Consider the following 12,721-nt stretch of genomic DNA (forward strand, 5'->3'; position numbering starts at 1 on the left):
ATTTAGCAGTAGAGGATATCAAAATGATCAGTGAACATTTGAATAGGTACTCAATATTATTTATCAGAGAAATGGAAATTAAAATTCACAATGCGATACCATGACATATATACCATAATGACTAGAATTTCAATGATTGAGAATACCAAGTATTGGTAAGGATGTTGAAGAACTGGAATTCTAGTACACTGTTAGTGGGAATATAAATTGATACAATTATTTTGGGAAAATGTTCAGCAACACTAAAACTATGACCCAGCAATTCCACTCCTGAGTATATTTATCCGAGAGAAATAAATGTCTATGTCCACCAAAAAACACCTATCATAGCAGCTTTATTCATAATAGTGCCAATCTGGAAATTATCCAAAAGTTCATTAACGTTAGAATGGGTAAATAAATTGTGGCATATTTATACAATAGAATGCTACCCAATAGTGAAAAAAGAATGAACTACTGAATCATGCAATAGCATTGATGAATCTCATAGATATAATGTGGAGTAAAAGAAGTAAAAAACCAAAAGAATACATACTGTATCATTCCATTCACAAGCAGTTCAAGAATATGTAAAAATATGTCACCAGCCTGGTGACATAGTGGTTAAATCCATGTGCTCTGCTTGGGTGGCCCGGGGTTTGCGGGTTCGGATCATCAAGTCACACTGAGGTGGCATCCCACACAAAATAGAGGACGATTGGCACAGATGTTAGCTCAATGACAATCTTCCTCAAGCAAAAAGAGGAAGACTGGCAATAGATGTTAGCTCAGGGCCAATTGCTCTCACACAAAGAAAGAATATGTAAAATTAATCTGCTGTAATAAAGGTCAGAACTGTGGCTGCCTTTGAGGAAAACCCTGGGAGAAGGCATGAGGAAACTTTCTGGGAGGGGGAAATGATAATGTTCTATACTTTGTCTGAATGGTGATTACATGGGTACACACATATGTAAAACTTCACTGAAATGTGCACATAAGATTTGTGTACTTTATTGCATGTAACTTGCACTTCAATCAAAAAAATGAAAAAGGTATCCGCTGAGACCTTCTTTTTCTGACAGCATCATGGTTTCCTTGGTTGGAGGATATGGTTGGGGATACACGATGATAAATAAGGCATTCAGTAAGCCCAATGACAGTGGTGCTAATGGAAGCATTGTGTGCAAGGACAACAAATATCTCTTTCAATGAGGACAGATCACTACTTCCTCCAGGTTGGGAGAGGTCCGATGTAATCAACCAGACAGCAGCTCTCTGGAGAATGATGCCATATGGGGGGTCAACATTGATCTCTGCTGTTTGCAGCTTAGGCACTTAGCAATACAAGTATCAGTCTGGACCAGCTCTGAAGAGCAGAAGACACCTTAATGAGCCCATGTATAACCTCCATCCCTGCCACTAGGCTGCTTTATCCACGAGCCCTTTGAGCTAGCACTAAGGCAGCTGGAGAAAGTGTTTGACTGACAGCCACAGAATGGGTCGTATTGTCCACCCAATAACTGAAAGCCTTCTTTGAAAGCAGCAAATGCCCATTGGTGAATATTCACATGGGGCACAATGTTCTCACCATCTTTGCCCTTCGCAAAAGGCTCATCCACATTCCTCTTTCTCAGACTTCCTGGCAATCATCAATTCACCACTTATATTCTTTCCACAACCCAAGTTATCCAGCCAAACTGTTAGCCATTGCCTATTGATCGGGGCAGACTGTAATTTTGGTCATCTCTTTGCTTGGGCAAAGTAAACAACCAGATGAATTATTCCAGGTTCCACTCCCTGGGAGGATTTCCCTTCCTCACTGTCCTTCATGGGACCCTGAGTGGGGCTGAAATGTGGCAGCAGTCTTCTTTCTGGTGGTGCTCTTATATCATGCAGAGCCATCGGCAGGCCTGATGAAACCTAATCTTTCTCAGTCAATCAGACATAGGAAACTGCGTGTGACTGTGGGTATGGAGGGAGAGTTTAGAAATGTATCCGGAGTAGAGGCTGTTGGAGTTTGAGCTGCCTGCTCATGCATCTTACTTGTGTCTTGCGGACTTAATTGAGTCCAAATTCGTATACACCACTTCTGCTCGATGAGGAGAGTGAGGTTAAGTATGCCCAATCTTATAGTTTGGAGGTGCAGACAACACCTGGTTCATAAAGGGCAGCTCACATTTCATGAACTGTTACATACAGAGAATCCAATGCCATGTCAGATGCTAGTTATTAAAAGGAGATAAGCTCATGTGATTGTGGCAGAATTCAGTTCCACGTGGTTGTAGAATTGGGGTCCTATTTCTTTGCTGGATGTCAGCAGGAGTTGCTCTCAGATGCTAGATCTGACTCTAATTGTGGAGCTGGAGGCCATGAGGGTGTTGATATAGGGCCTGTGGTAGCCAGAACAATGGCCCCCCAAAAATGTCTGCATCCTAATCTGAAGAAGCTGAAATCTGTCTTATATCGCAAAAAGGACTTTGCAGGTGTGATCACATTAGGGATCTTGAGATGGGAAGATTATTCTGGATAATCTAGGTGGGCCCAATATAATCAGAAAGGTCCTTACAAGAGGGAGACAGGAGAGTCAAAATCAGAGAGATTTGAAGATACTATCATGCTGGCTTTGAAGGAGGAGGAAGAGGTCACGAGCCAAGGAATATAGGAAGCCTCTAGAAGCTGGAAAAGGCAAAAAAACGAATTCTCCACCAGAGCCTCCAGCAGTAACACAGCCCTGCTGACACCTTCTCTTTAGCCCAGTGAGCCCACTTCAGACTTCTGACCTCCGGAACTGTAAGAGAATAAATCTATGTTGTTTTAAGCCACTAGGTTTGCGGTAATTCGTTACAGCAGCGGTAGGAAACTAACACAGGGTCTTAGGAAAATCTGCATCCGCTTGCCAAAAAAAGTGCTTCAGGAGGGGTCACTACAGGGTCTTCAGGCCGAAAGAAGTGAACTTCCCCAGACAGAGGAGGAGGGGGCTTCTTCTGCTGGCAAGGAAGGCTCAGCGGGATTTCAAATTCAAGTTTCTCAGATTCCTCTCAATCTACCCAAGTGTCTCCACCTCAACCCTGGGCTTCTATTTAACAAATATCCTAGATGTCACATAAGATTCTGGCAAGGACATAAACGCAAGTTGAATATAATTCTTCAAACTGCAGAATCAAACTTTGAGTCTGGTTGTATCGTACATAGTCCTTGCAGCTTCCAGAGATAAGCATTTCTTTTAGGGTAGTCAGAGAAAGCTCTTTTGTTCTCAGTACTGCCTTGACTGAGGGTGTGACAGACAGGTGTGATGGCTGTGACCCCTCCAATGCAATCACCCACATCATCTTGATCTATCACAGGAACCACTCCACCCCCAAGACTCCCCAACCCTTCCCTCAACAATTACTTTATTCCAGACACAACCACAAGCGATAACTTAAGTAACTCTTATTACCTTTTGCTACGGAATACAAATACCCTACTTTATACCAGTGTGAGGTCAGCCCTGCCCTCAAGCCCTAGGTGGTCAGATAACCCATCCCAGATTCCCATTTTGGAAGGTCAACTTTCTAAAACCTCGTCTTATATCAAATACTGTAACAGTTAGGGTTCACTAATGAAAACAGAAACCACTCTGAATATTTCAAGCATAAAGGGATTTAGTAGAAAGAATGGTGCTCATAAAACTACTTGAAAAGCTGGAGGAGTAGAAGTCAGGATGACAGCGGATAGCTTTCAGGTTCACTGCTGCAGAGAGCAGAAAGCTGCTGTCACCCAGAGGTGGGGACATGCTGCCAGCTCCAGCGTTCCTTGACAACCCTATAGCAACAGGGAAATGCAGAATCCTCAGAGCCACCGCAAAATCCTCACCTTGGAAGCCCATGGATCCAGCCATTGTCACTAACAAAGGAAATCTAAGTCTTGTGAGAATTCGTCTCATTGGACGAACATAAAAATGTGTCTAGATCCCGTTGTCAAGGAAGCCCGGAAAATGTAGTTCCCAGGTTCAAGGTTCCTGCTGAATGAGAGAGAGCATGGAAGGATATGAAAAGGTGTCAATGCCAATAATAGATGCTGGCACAGATCCACGCACGGAGAGAATGCAGTGGGGCTAGAGATGGTAGATTAAAACTAGATGGAGAAAGCAGACTTATTGGCTAACTGCCTGCAGGAGATCGGAATGTTAAGACTAAAAGACACAGTAGAGAGAATCTAGAATTCAGGCAATTCCTAAATAGGACTTTTTTTTTTTTGCCTAAATTTTACCAAAAAAAAATAACCAAATTATGCCGTGTCTTCTGTAATTTTTCTATTTGTATTCAAGAGTTTGAATCCTAAAGTTTCTAATACTGAAGGAACTTAATCTCTCATTCTGTAAACAAGACAGAAGTTCAAAGGCAGTCCCTACATCCCTGTTCCTTCATGGTCATTAGAACTAACTATCAAAACAGTCGTCCAAATACGGTCACTTGCCAGTCGATTGCGCTAGGACAACCTGCTTCTAGCTCGTTCATTCTAACGACGTGTGCCTTCTGATAAATACGGCATCTATTTTTGTTTCAAATTTAACCTTGCAGAACTTTCATAGCTTTTGTGGAAGCTCCAGAATTTCTGTAGGAGGGGTTAGGTACGTGTGATTTGGTTTGAAAGGGGCAGTTGGGACCATTCTGGAAGCAATGCTTGCAGTTGATGCCCTCTCTTTGTAGCGATTAACAATGTGGCCCAGGAGCCAGAGCACCTGGGTTCAAATCCTGACTCTGCCACCTGTTAGCTTTGTGAGCCTGGGCAGGGTAAACTGAGGCTTCTTTGTTTGTCATTTTCCACATTTATAAAATGCGGGATAATTGTGGCACCTAAAACATAGAGTAGCTGTGAATACTAAGTGAGCTAATATCTGTAAAGCACTTTGAATAATATCTGGAATATTCAATAATGTGGAATACTCAATAAACACTATCGTTAGCTCTCATTTGATTGTTTATTTGTGGATAGCTGATGGAGGAGAAGAGAAAATACTTTTCAGTGTGCTTTTGAAGAAGCTGCCTTTGTGTAGCAACCACATTGTTTATAATTAGATCTTATATTTACTCAGGGTGACTTTGAAGGGGGCAGATGGAGATCGGGGGAGGAGGCGCAACTTCGACCTTAGCCCTCCCTCAGGGCTGCTGCTCCTTTCCAAAGATGTATCAGGGCCATTTGAAAGTCTTTCTAACAAAGCAATAGTAATCAAAACAGTATGGTGCCAGCATAAAAACAGACACATAGACCAATGGAACAGAACAGATAGCCCAGAAATAAATCCATCCACAAATAGTCAACTAATCTTTGACAAAGTCACCAAAAATATACAATGGGGAAATGTTAGTCTCTTCAATTAATGGTTGGGAAAACTGGACATCCATATGCAAAAGAATGAAAAGGACCATTATCTTACACCACACACAAAAACCTACTCAAAATGGATTAAGATTTAAAACTGAAAACTCCCAGAAGAAAACATAGGCAATAAGCTAACCGGATATTGGTCTTGGTAATTATTTTTTGGATTTGACACCAAAAGCACAGCCAACAAAAGCAAAAATAAACAAGTGGGACTATATCAAGCCAAAAAGCTTCTGTACAGCAAAGGAAACAATTAACAAAATGAAAAGATAACCTACAGAATAGGAGAAAATCTTTGTAAACCATATACATGATAAGGGGTTAATACTCAAAATATATAAGGAACTTAATACAACTTAATAGCAAAAAACCAAATAAGTAGATTTAAAAAATGGAGAAAGCACCTGAATAGACATTTTTCCAAAGAAGGCATACAGATAGTCACCAGGTACATGAAAAGGTACTTAACATCACTAGTCATCAGGGAAACACAAGTGACAACCACAATGAGATATCACCTCACACCTGTTAGGATGGCTATCATCCAAAAGGCAAGAAATAACAAGTGTTAGTGAGTATGTGGAGAAAAGGGAACCCTTGTACACTGTTGGTGGGAATGTAAATTGGCATGGCAATTATGGAAAACAGTATGGAGATTCCTCAAAAAGTTAAATATAGAACTTACCATATGATCCAGCAATCCCATTTCTGGTATATATCCAAAGGAAACAAAATCATTATTGTGAAGAGATATCTGTACTCCCATGTTCATTGCAGCATTTTTCACAATAGCTAAGATATAGAAACAACGTAAGTGTCTGTCAATGGATGAATGGATAAAGAAAATGTTACACAAACACACACACACTGGAATATTATTCAGCCTTAAAAAAGAAGGAAATCCTGCCATTTACAACAACATGGATGAAATTATGCTAAGTGAAATAAGCAGACACAGAAAGACAAATACTGGATGATCTCACTTATATGTGGAATCTAAAAAAGTCAACTCATAGAACCAGAGAGTAGAATGGTGATTGCTATGAGTTTGGGAGTTGGGGGAATGGGGACATGCTGGTCATAGGCTGCACACTTTCAGTTATAAGATGAATATGGTCTGAGGAGCTAGTGTATAGCATGGTGACTATAGTTAATCATACTGTATTGTATAATTTGCTAAAATGATAGAACATGACCATTCTCACGCGCGCGCACACACACACACACACACGAAAGGTAACTGAGCCAGAGGGAATAGTTGCTGGGAGTACTTGTGTACTCAAATAGAACCACCTGTTTGTTTTGTGTGATTCCCAGAGGACTTGTGAATGCCAAGCCCCAACAGCTCTCAGAGCTAGGTGATTCGGGATCCAGATCCTCAGGTGGCAGCTATAACAGTGGGGTGCTAGATGTGGGGACAAGCTCCTTCCAGGGAGAAGCTGGAGACTTGATTTTACTGTCGAAGTGAGCCCACCAGCTCTTTCAAGATCCCCAGAGGATATCAGTCAGCTCCCACATGCAGGCTAACTAGAAGCTGGAACCTCAGGCAGCGGTTGGGAAAGTATGCAGTCAAATCTTTTCCAGGGAGAAACTGGGAGATGGGCTTTCTTTTGCCTGCTACCTCTACGCTTAGCCCAGGACGGATAGCTGCAGGGAATGCTTGTGCATCCATTTGAAAACTGTTTTTTTTGGTTTAATATTGTCCTATGGGGCTCATGAATGCTGATCCCTGTTGGCTATCAGAGCTAAGTGATTTGATATCCCGTCCCTTGGGTGGCATCCACAAAAGTTGTGGCACTAGATGTACAAAAAGCTCCTGCAAAGGAGAAGCTGGTTACTTGGGTTTATTGTTGGAACGAGCTGGAGGGAGAAGGCAGGGGAAGTGCCCACCATCTCTTTCAGGCTCCTAGGAGGATCCCAGTCAACTGGACCCTCAGGCAGCAGCTGGGAGAGTATACAGTCAAACCTCTTCCAGGAAAAACTGGGAGATGGGTATTTTTGCCTCCTCCCCTGTGCTGAGCTCAGGGAGGGTAGCCACGGACAGTGCTCGTGTGCCTATTTAACAACTGCTTCTTTGTTTGCTATAGTCCTGTGGGCCTTGGGAATGTCAAGCCCTTTGGGCTATCAGAGCTAGGTGATTTGGGGGCCTGTCCCTTGGGTCGTGGCCATAAAAGTTGGGGTGCTAGATGTATAGACAAGCTCCTTCTATGGAGAAGCTGGTGACTTGTTTTTATTGTTAGAGCAAGCTAGAGGGAGAAGGCAGGGGAAGTGCCCACAAGGCTCTTTCGGGCTCTGGGAAGGATCCCAGTCAGCACCCACACGTGAGCTAATTGGAAGCCAGACTCTCAGGCAGCAGCTGGTAAAGCATGCAGTCAAACACCTTCCAGGGGAAAGCTGAGCGTTGGGCATTTTTGCTGCTCCCTCTCATTGAGCTTGGGGAGATAGCCTCAGGAAGTGCTTGCATGCCCTGTTAACAACTGCTTCTTTTCTATAGTCTTGTGAATGCTAGCCCCACTGGCTCTCAGAGTTAGATGATTTGGGCGTCCATCCCTTGGGTGGCAGGCTTAAAAGTTGGGGTGCTGGAGGTGTGGTCTGAACTACTCCTCAGGGAGAGACTGGGAGCTGGGGAGGTCCTCTCGATTGTAAGGTGCTGTGCTGGGGGTGGGGTTTATGACAAGAGTGTGTCTCAGCCTTTCCTACCCGTTTTGATGTGAGTGTTTTCTTGTCAGCCAATGTGTAGGAGTCACCCATCCAGTTTCTGGAAATCAGCCCATGCATAGTTGTACATTCAGTGAGTCTGTGGGAGGAGGGGAGCTCAGAAACCTTCTCTGTTGCCATCTTGGTGACATCACTCTGGAATGAAATAACTTTAATCATCAAGCTTAGTTCCTTCTCCCCACATCTCTCCTTCATTATCCCCTCTATCCCTGAGAATGGGGCTTCAAAGTCAGGTGATATCAATTACATCAAACAATGTTACATATTTTTCTTGTACATAGAGGTTTCACCTTGTACATTTTGAATACTCGAATGTATATATGGCTTGGACCTTGAGTTGGGACCTTTGCTTCTTGCTCAAAAAGTCTCCGCCAAGAGGATGACCAGGGAGACCACCCCCCCCACCCCCCCACCGGCTACACCGAGTGAGAAATTCACTCAGTGTCCTCCTACTAGTGGTGTGTTGGCAAATGTTTAACAACCAGCCCTCCCTGGGGAAAAGGCCCTGCTATGTAGCATTTTCTGATTTCTGTGATGTAAATATTCCCAGCACAGCCTACTTGAAGCTGCCAAAATAAGTGACTGAACAGGGATTTGGGAGGAGCTGCACAGCAGCGAATCAATATATAGTAACATAGTAACCAAATTAGGAAGTGATGACTTTTGATTACTCACTACTTTGTTTCTAAGATAATTTACTTCAGTTTCAAGTTTATATAATTTAATTTTTAAGGGCAGTTTTTGGTTCACAGAAAAATTGAGGGGAAAGTACAGAGATTTCCCACATGCCCCCTGTCCCAACACATGCATAGCCCTCTGTATTGTCAACACCGCTCATCAGAGTGGAACATTTATTACAATTGATGACCTTACACTGACACACCATTATATAATTTAATTTTTAAAAATAGACTTTGTTTTTTAGAGCAGTTTGGTTCATAACAAAATTGAGCAGAAAATACAGAGTTCCCGTAAACCCCCCTGCCTTCCACACTTTCACAACCTCCTATAATTTAATTTTTAACAATGCTCATGTTTAACAAGCAGCTCATGAATTTTCAGAAAATTTAGCCATCAGCTCCTGCAAGCCAGTATGAGCCAGCTCCAGCACTCATTGCCACCTACCCCACACTTGGAGAGGCTGCAGAAAGGATTGCCCACAGAGCCGTGTGCTGCCTGGACTTTAGAAACCAATATTCCAAGAAAATCTCATCTTTAGGGTAGTGATACTCATGCCTTCCAAATCCCCAGCTTTCATAGAACAGGGACCCACTGACTTTTAGACCAGTTAACTTCCCACCTTCCTCCTGCTCTAGAGATGATGCATACCGGGGAAAATAGGTTTCTGCTCATCTCTGGCTCGAATGATGGGTGTCCTCAAATCTGACAGTTTTGCTGTCCCTCTTCTGCTTTCCTTCCCGTTGCTTCTCTCCAGAGGGGAGAGGGCTGACTCTCTCCTTTCTCCCCTAACACCACCATAGACTCCTCTCTCCAAACAAAAAGGTACCCACCCACCTCTCTCAGTCCGAAACAACCACGTTGCCCATCCCAGAATTGCTCTTCCCAGGGGAGGGGACCCTAGAAATACTGGCTTCCTTTACCCAGTGGCAACTATAAATGTCTCTAATCAGGTGGATAAAACGAAGAAAAATAAGAAGACAGAGTGTAGTGTGCTTTATGGTTCCCAGGGGTCTGGCTCTCTCAGCCCCTGGCTCCCCACCACCCCCATGCTTACCCCACCTACTGCTCTCCTCCCAGGACTGGCTCTGGCTGGCCTTTACCTCTCTCATTCGGAGACCCTAGGCATCTGGTCCTGTCTCTCCTCTGCAGCCATCCTTCCTTCGGAACCCAGGCATTCTCCCAGGTAATTTTATCAAGATGAAGAGAAGAAAGTTCTCTTGTGCCTTCTGGTTCCTGTTGTTGCTTCTCTTTGGCCTCCTGGGACCTGGTAAATGAATTACTGGTTTATCAAAGAAAAGAACATGGAGACCACAGAAAGTCTAAAGGAGAAAGGGCCCCTTGTGTCAGGCCTCATGTCCCAAAATTCTCATTCCTTTTCCAGAAGCAATGATGATTACATTCTTTTGCCCATGTCTGCAAAATTGAGAACTGACCCCACTCAGACCACCATACTGATCTTACCTTTACCTTGAAGCAAATTCGTTTTCCTCATCCCCAGCCATGCACCTGACTGGGGCAGGGACTGGGTTTCACTTCTCCGGGTATCCTGGATTGCAGGAGCTGATGGATGCATGTTTTATACTGAACTGGAAAATCTCAGATTTAATGCATCCTCAATTCCAAATCAGTACCAGGCCCACATCAAAAGGCAATGCAAGTGATAATATTTCCTTTAAGTGCTGTCTAATTTCAGATCATTACTCCTAATAATCCCTGAGGGTTCCCACCAGGAGCCAGGGTGGTGTGAGTGCAATTAGCCTGAGGGAAAACCAAACTAGGCCTCCTTTGTGGGCCCAGCTGATGGGTGCACAGGTTTAGCTGACTCCCATCACTACTGGAATTCAACGACATTCAAGTCTTAGAAATTATAGACTACTTTAGCTCACATATAGCCTCTTTATCTCCATTGTCAAATGAAATTTTTAAAAAAAGATGAGGGAAAAGTTAAAGAAAAAGTTTAGGTTGAATGAAGAGGATTTTAGGAGCTTTTTTGCTTCCCACTATCTTGCACTGCTCCTGGTCTCCTTAACCAGAGCCTCTTCCTGCTTCTACACTGGAACTGAGACTGGCCCCAACACTGTCTGCCACCACAGCAGGCACTTCCTCCCCATCTCACATACCGTGGTTGGAGCAGGAGCTACCCCCAAGAGGGAAACAACCACTTCTGCCCAAGGCACAGTCTCCACTAGGACACACACAGATACTTCCATCTTGTTCACCACCAACCCCGGAACAAAACCCAGCAGTCCTGTTTCAGAGAAGAACAGCACCGGAATAGAAACAACCTCGATTGACCTAGACACCACCCCCACTGGTGGGCGCTAGCTCTTCTGCCCAGGGCACAAGTATTTCTGGAGCAGATACATCCACTCTGGTCTCAAGTGCTACTGTCCCTGGAATGGGCACCATCTGCCCCAACCAAGCATCATCCACCAAAGAAATAGGCACAACCACTACTGCTCAAATCCAAGCCCATCTCCGCTCATCTCCATCTCAGTCACCACCAGCCCTAGAACAGAATCAGCCACCCCTGACTCAGAGAAGGCCAGCACTAGAACAAAAGTGACCACCTTTCGCCAAGGTACAACCACCATCAGAACAGGCACAACTTTTGCCCAAGGCATAGGCAGGTACACACTCGTCCCAGGATGGGATAACCCCATCGTCACTGGAAGAGGAACAATCACTCTGCTCAAGGATCAGCAACCACTGAGACAGGCACAGAAACTTCTACTCAAGGCACAATCACCCCCGGAACAGGCACAACCATCTTAATACTTGGTCCTAAGCACAACCACTATGGGAACTTTGCAACAACGTTCACCCAAGGCACAACCACCCCTGGGTCAGGCATGTCTTCCTTTTCTCAGACACCACCATTTTCAAAACAGGTACCATCACCTCTTCCCAAGAATCAACCACTACTGAAGTAGGATCAGTCTCTTCCATCCAAAGTCTAACCATTACCAAGATAGGCACAACCACCCTAGTCCTAGACATAACCATTGAGAGAACAAGGACAACTGCTTTTGTCCACGACACAACCACCCTGGATTGGGCATATCTACCCTTAGACACCACTATCATCAGAACAGGAACCACAACCTCTGCCCAAGGACCATCCAGTACTGAAAAAGCAACACCAGCCTCTGAATGGGCACAACTGCCATTGGTGCAAGCACATCCCTAAGTCTATGTCTAGTCATCACGAGAAAGACACAGCTCCCTCCATCTCAACCCCTCCAGCCCAGGGACCACTCCTGTCTCAGGTGACAGCAGCCCTGGAAGATGAAGATCTCCTCTGGCCGAGGCACAGCCCCCATGGGAATATATGTAAGCACTACATCTTAAGGCACAACCTGCTCTCGAACAGAAACTGCCCCCCTGCCCTAGGCATCAATACTACTCCTGGGGCTGGAACATCACACTCTGCCCTGGGCACAGCCCCCACTGAGACAGGCACAACCATTCCTGCTTCAGGCACCACTAGCCCAGGGACACATACACCCTCTAGTCACCTCTAGTCATGGAACAGGATCTACCCTTGAAACAATCACCACCACTGGACTCAATGAAAGCACCCGTGAAGCAGACCTGGTCATTTCCGGGGCTCACATAGTGTGAGCCGCATTCCAGTGACAGTGGTAAGACCGAGATATTTATAGCCTGGGGCATCATCCTCTTTTCTCTGGCTTCACCTGCTATTGTTCTGTCAGTAGGACTTGGATTTTGCCTGGTGGGTATTTTGACTGGTTAATAAGGATGCTGTCGGTGACTATAGATCATGAGTTGCGGTGTGTGTGGGGAATGCATGGAAATAGTGTCACTTACAGATCTCATAATTACGATGAAAGGTAGAGATTGTCAGAATCAAAAAATAAGAAAAGACACTCAGAGACAGAAAGCATAGCATATTATAGAGACAAGCGGAGAAGAGTGAAGCAGAAAACAAGAGAGAGAGAGAAAGGAGATAAAA

The 12,721-nt window shown here is 44.3% G+C and overlaps 1 long non-coding RNA gene across 1 annotated transcript in view; it reads right to left on the reverse strand.

The window, feature by feature from the left end:
- LOC138919467 (uncharacterized) overlaps positions 1-12,721 on the reverse strand; it is a 97,204-nt gene that overhangs the window by 46,169 nt on the left and 38,314 nt on the right. The window contains exons 3-5 of the long non-coding RNA XR_011429667.1: positions 9,846-10,009; positions 8,047-8,199; positions 6,032-6,138 (exon numbers count right to left, since the gene is read on the reverse strand). This is a non-coding gene — a long non-coding RNA (uncharacterized lncRNA). The remainder of the gene's footprint in view (positions 1-6,031; positions 6,139-8,046; positions 8,200-9,845; positions 10,010-12,721) is intronic.

The sequence above is a fragment of the Equus caballus genome, chromosome 20 (assembly GCF_041296265.1).
Source record: "Equus caballus isolate H_3958 breed thoroughbred chromosome 20, TB-T2T, whole genome shotgun sequence".
Classification (NCBI taxonomy): Eukaryota; Metazoa; Chordata; class Mammalia; order Perissodactyla; family Equidae; genus Equus; species Equus caballus.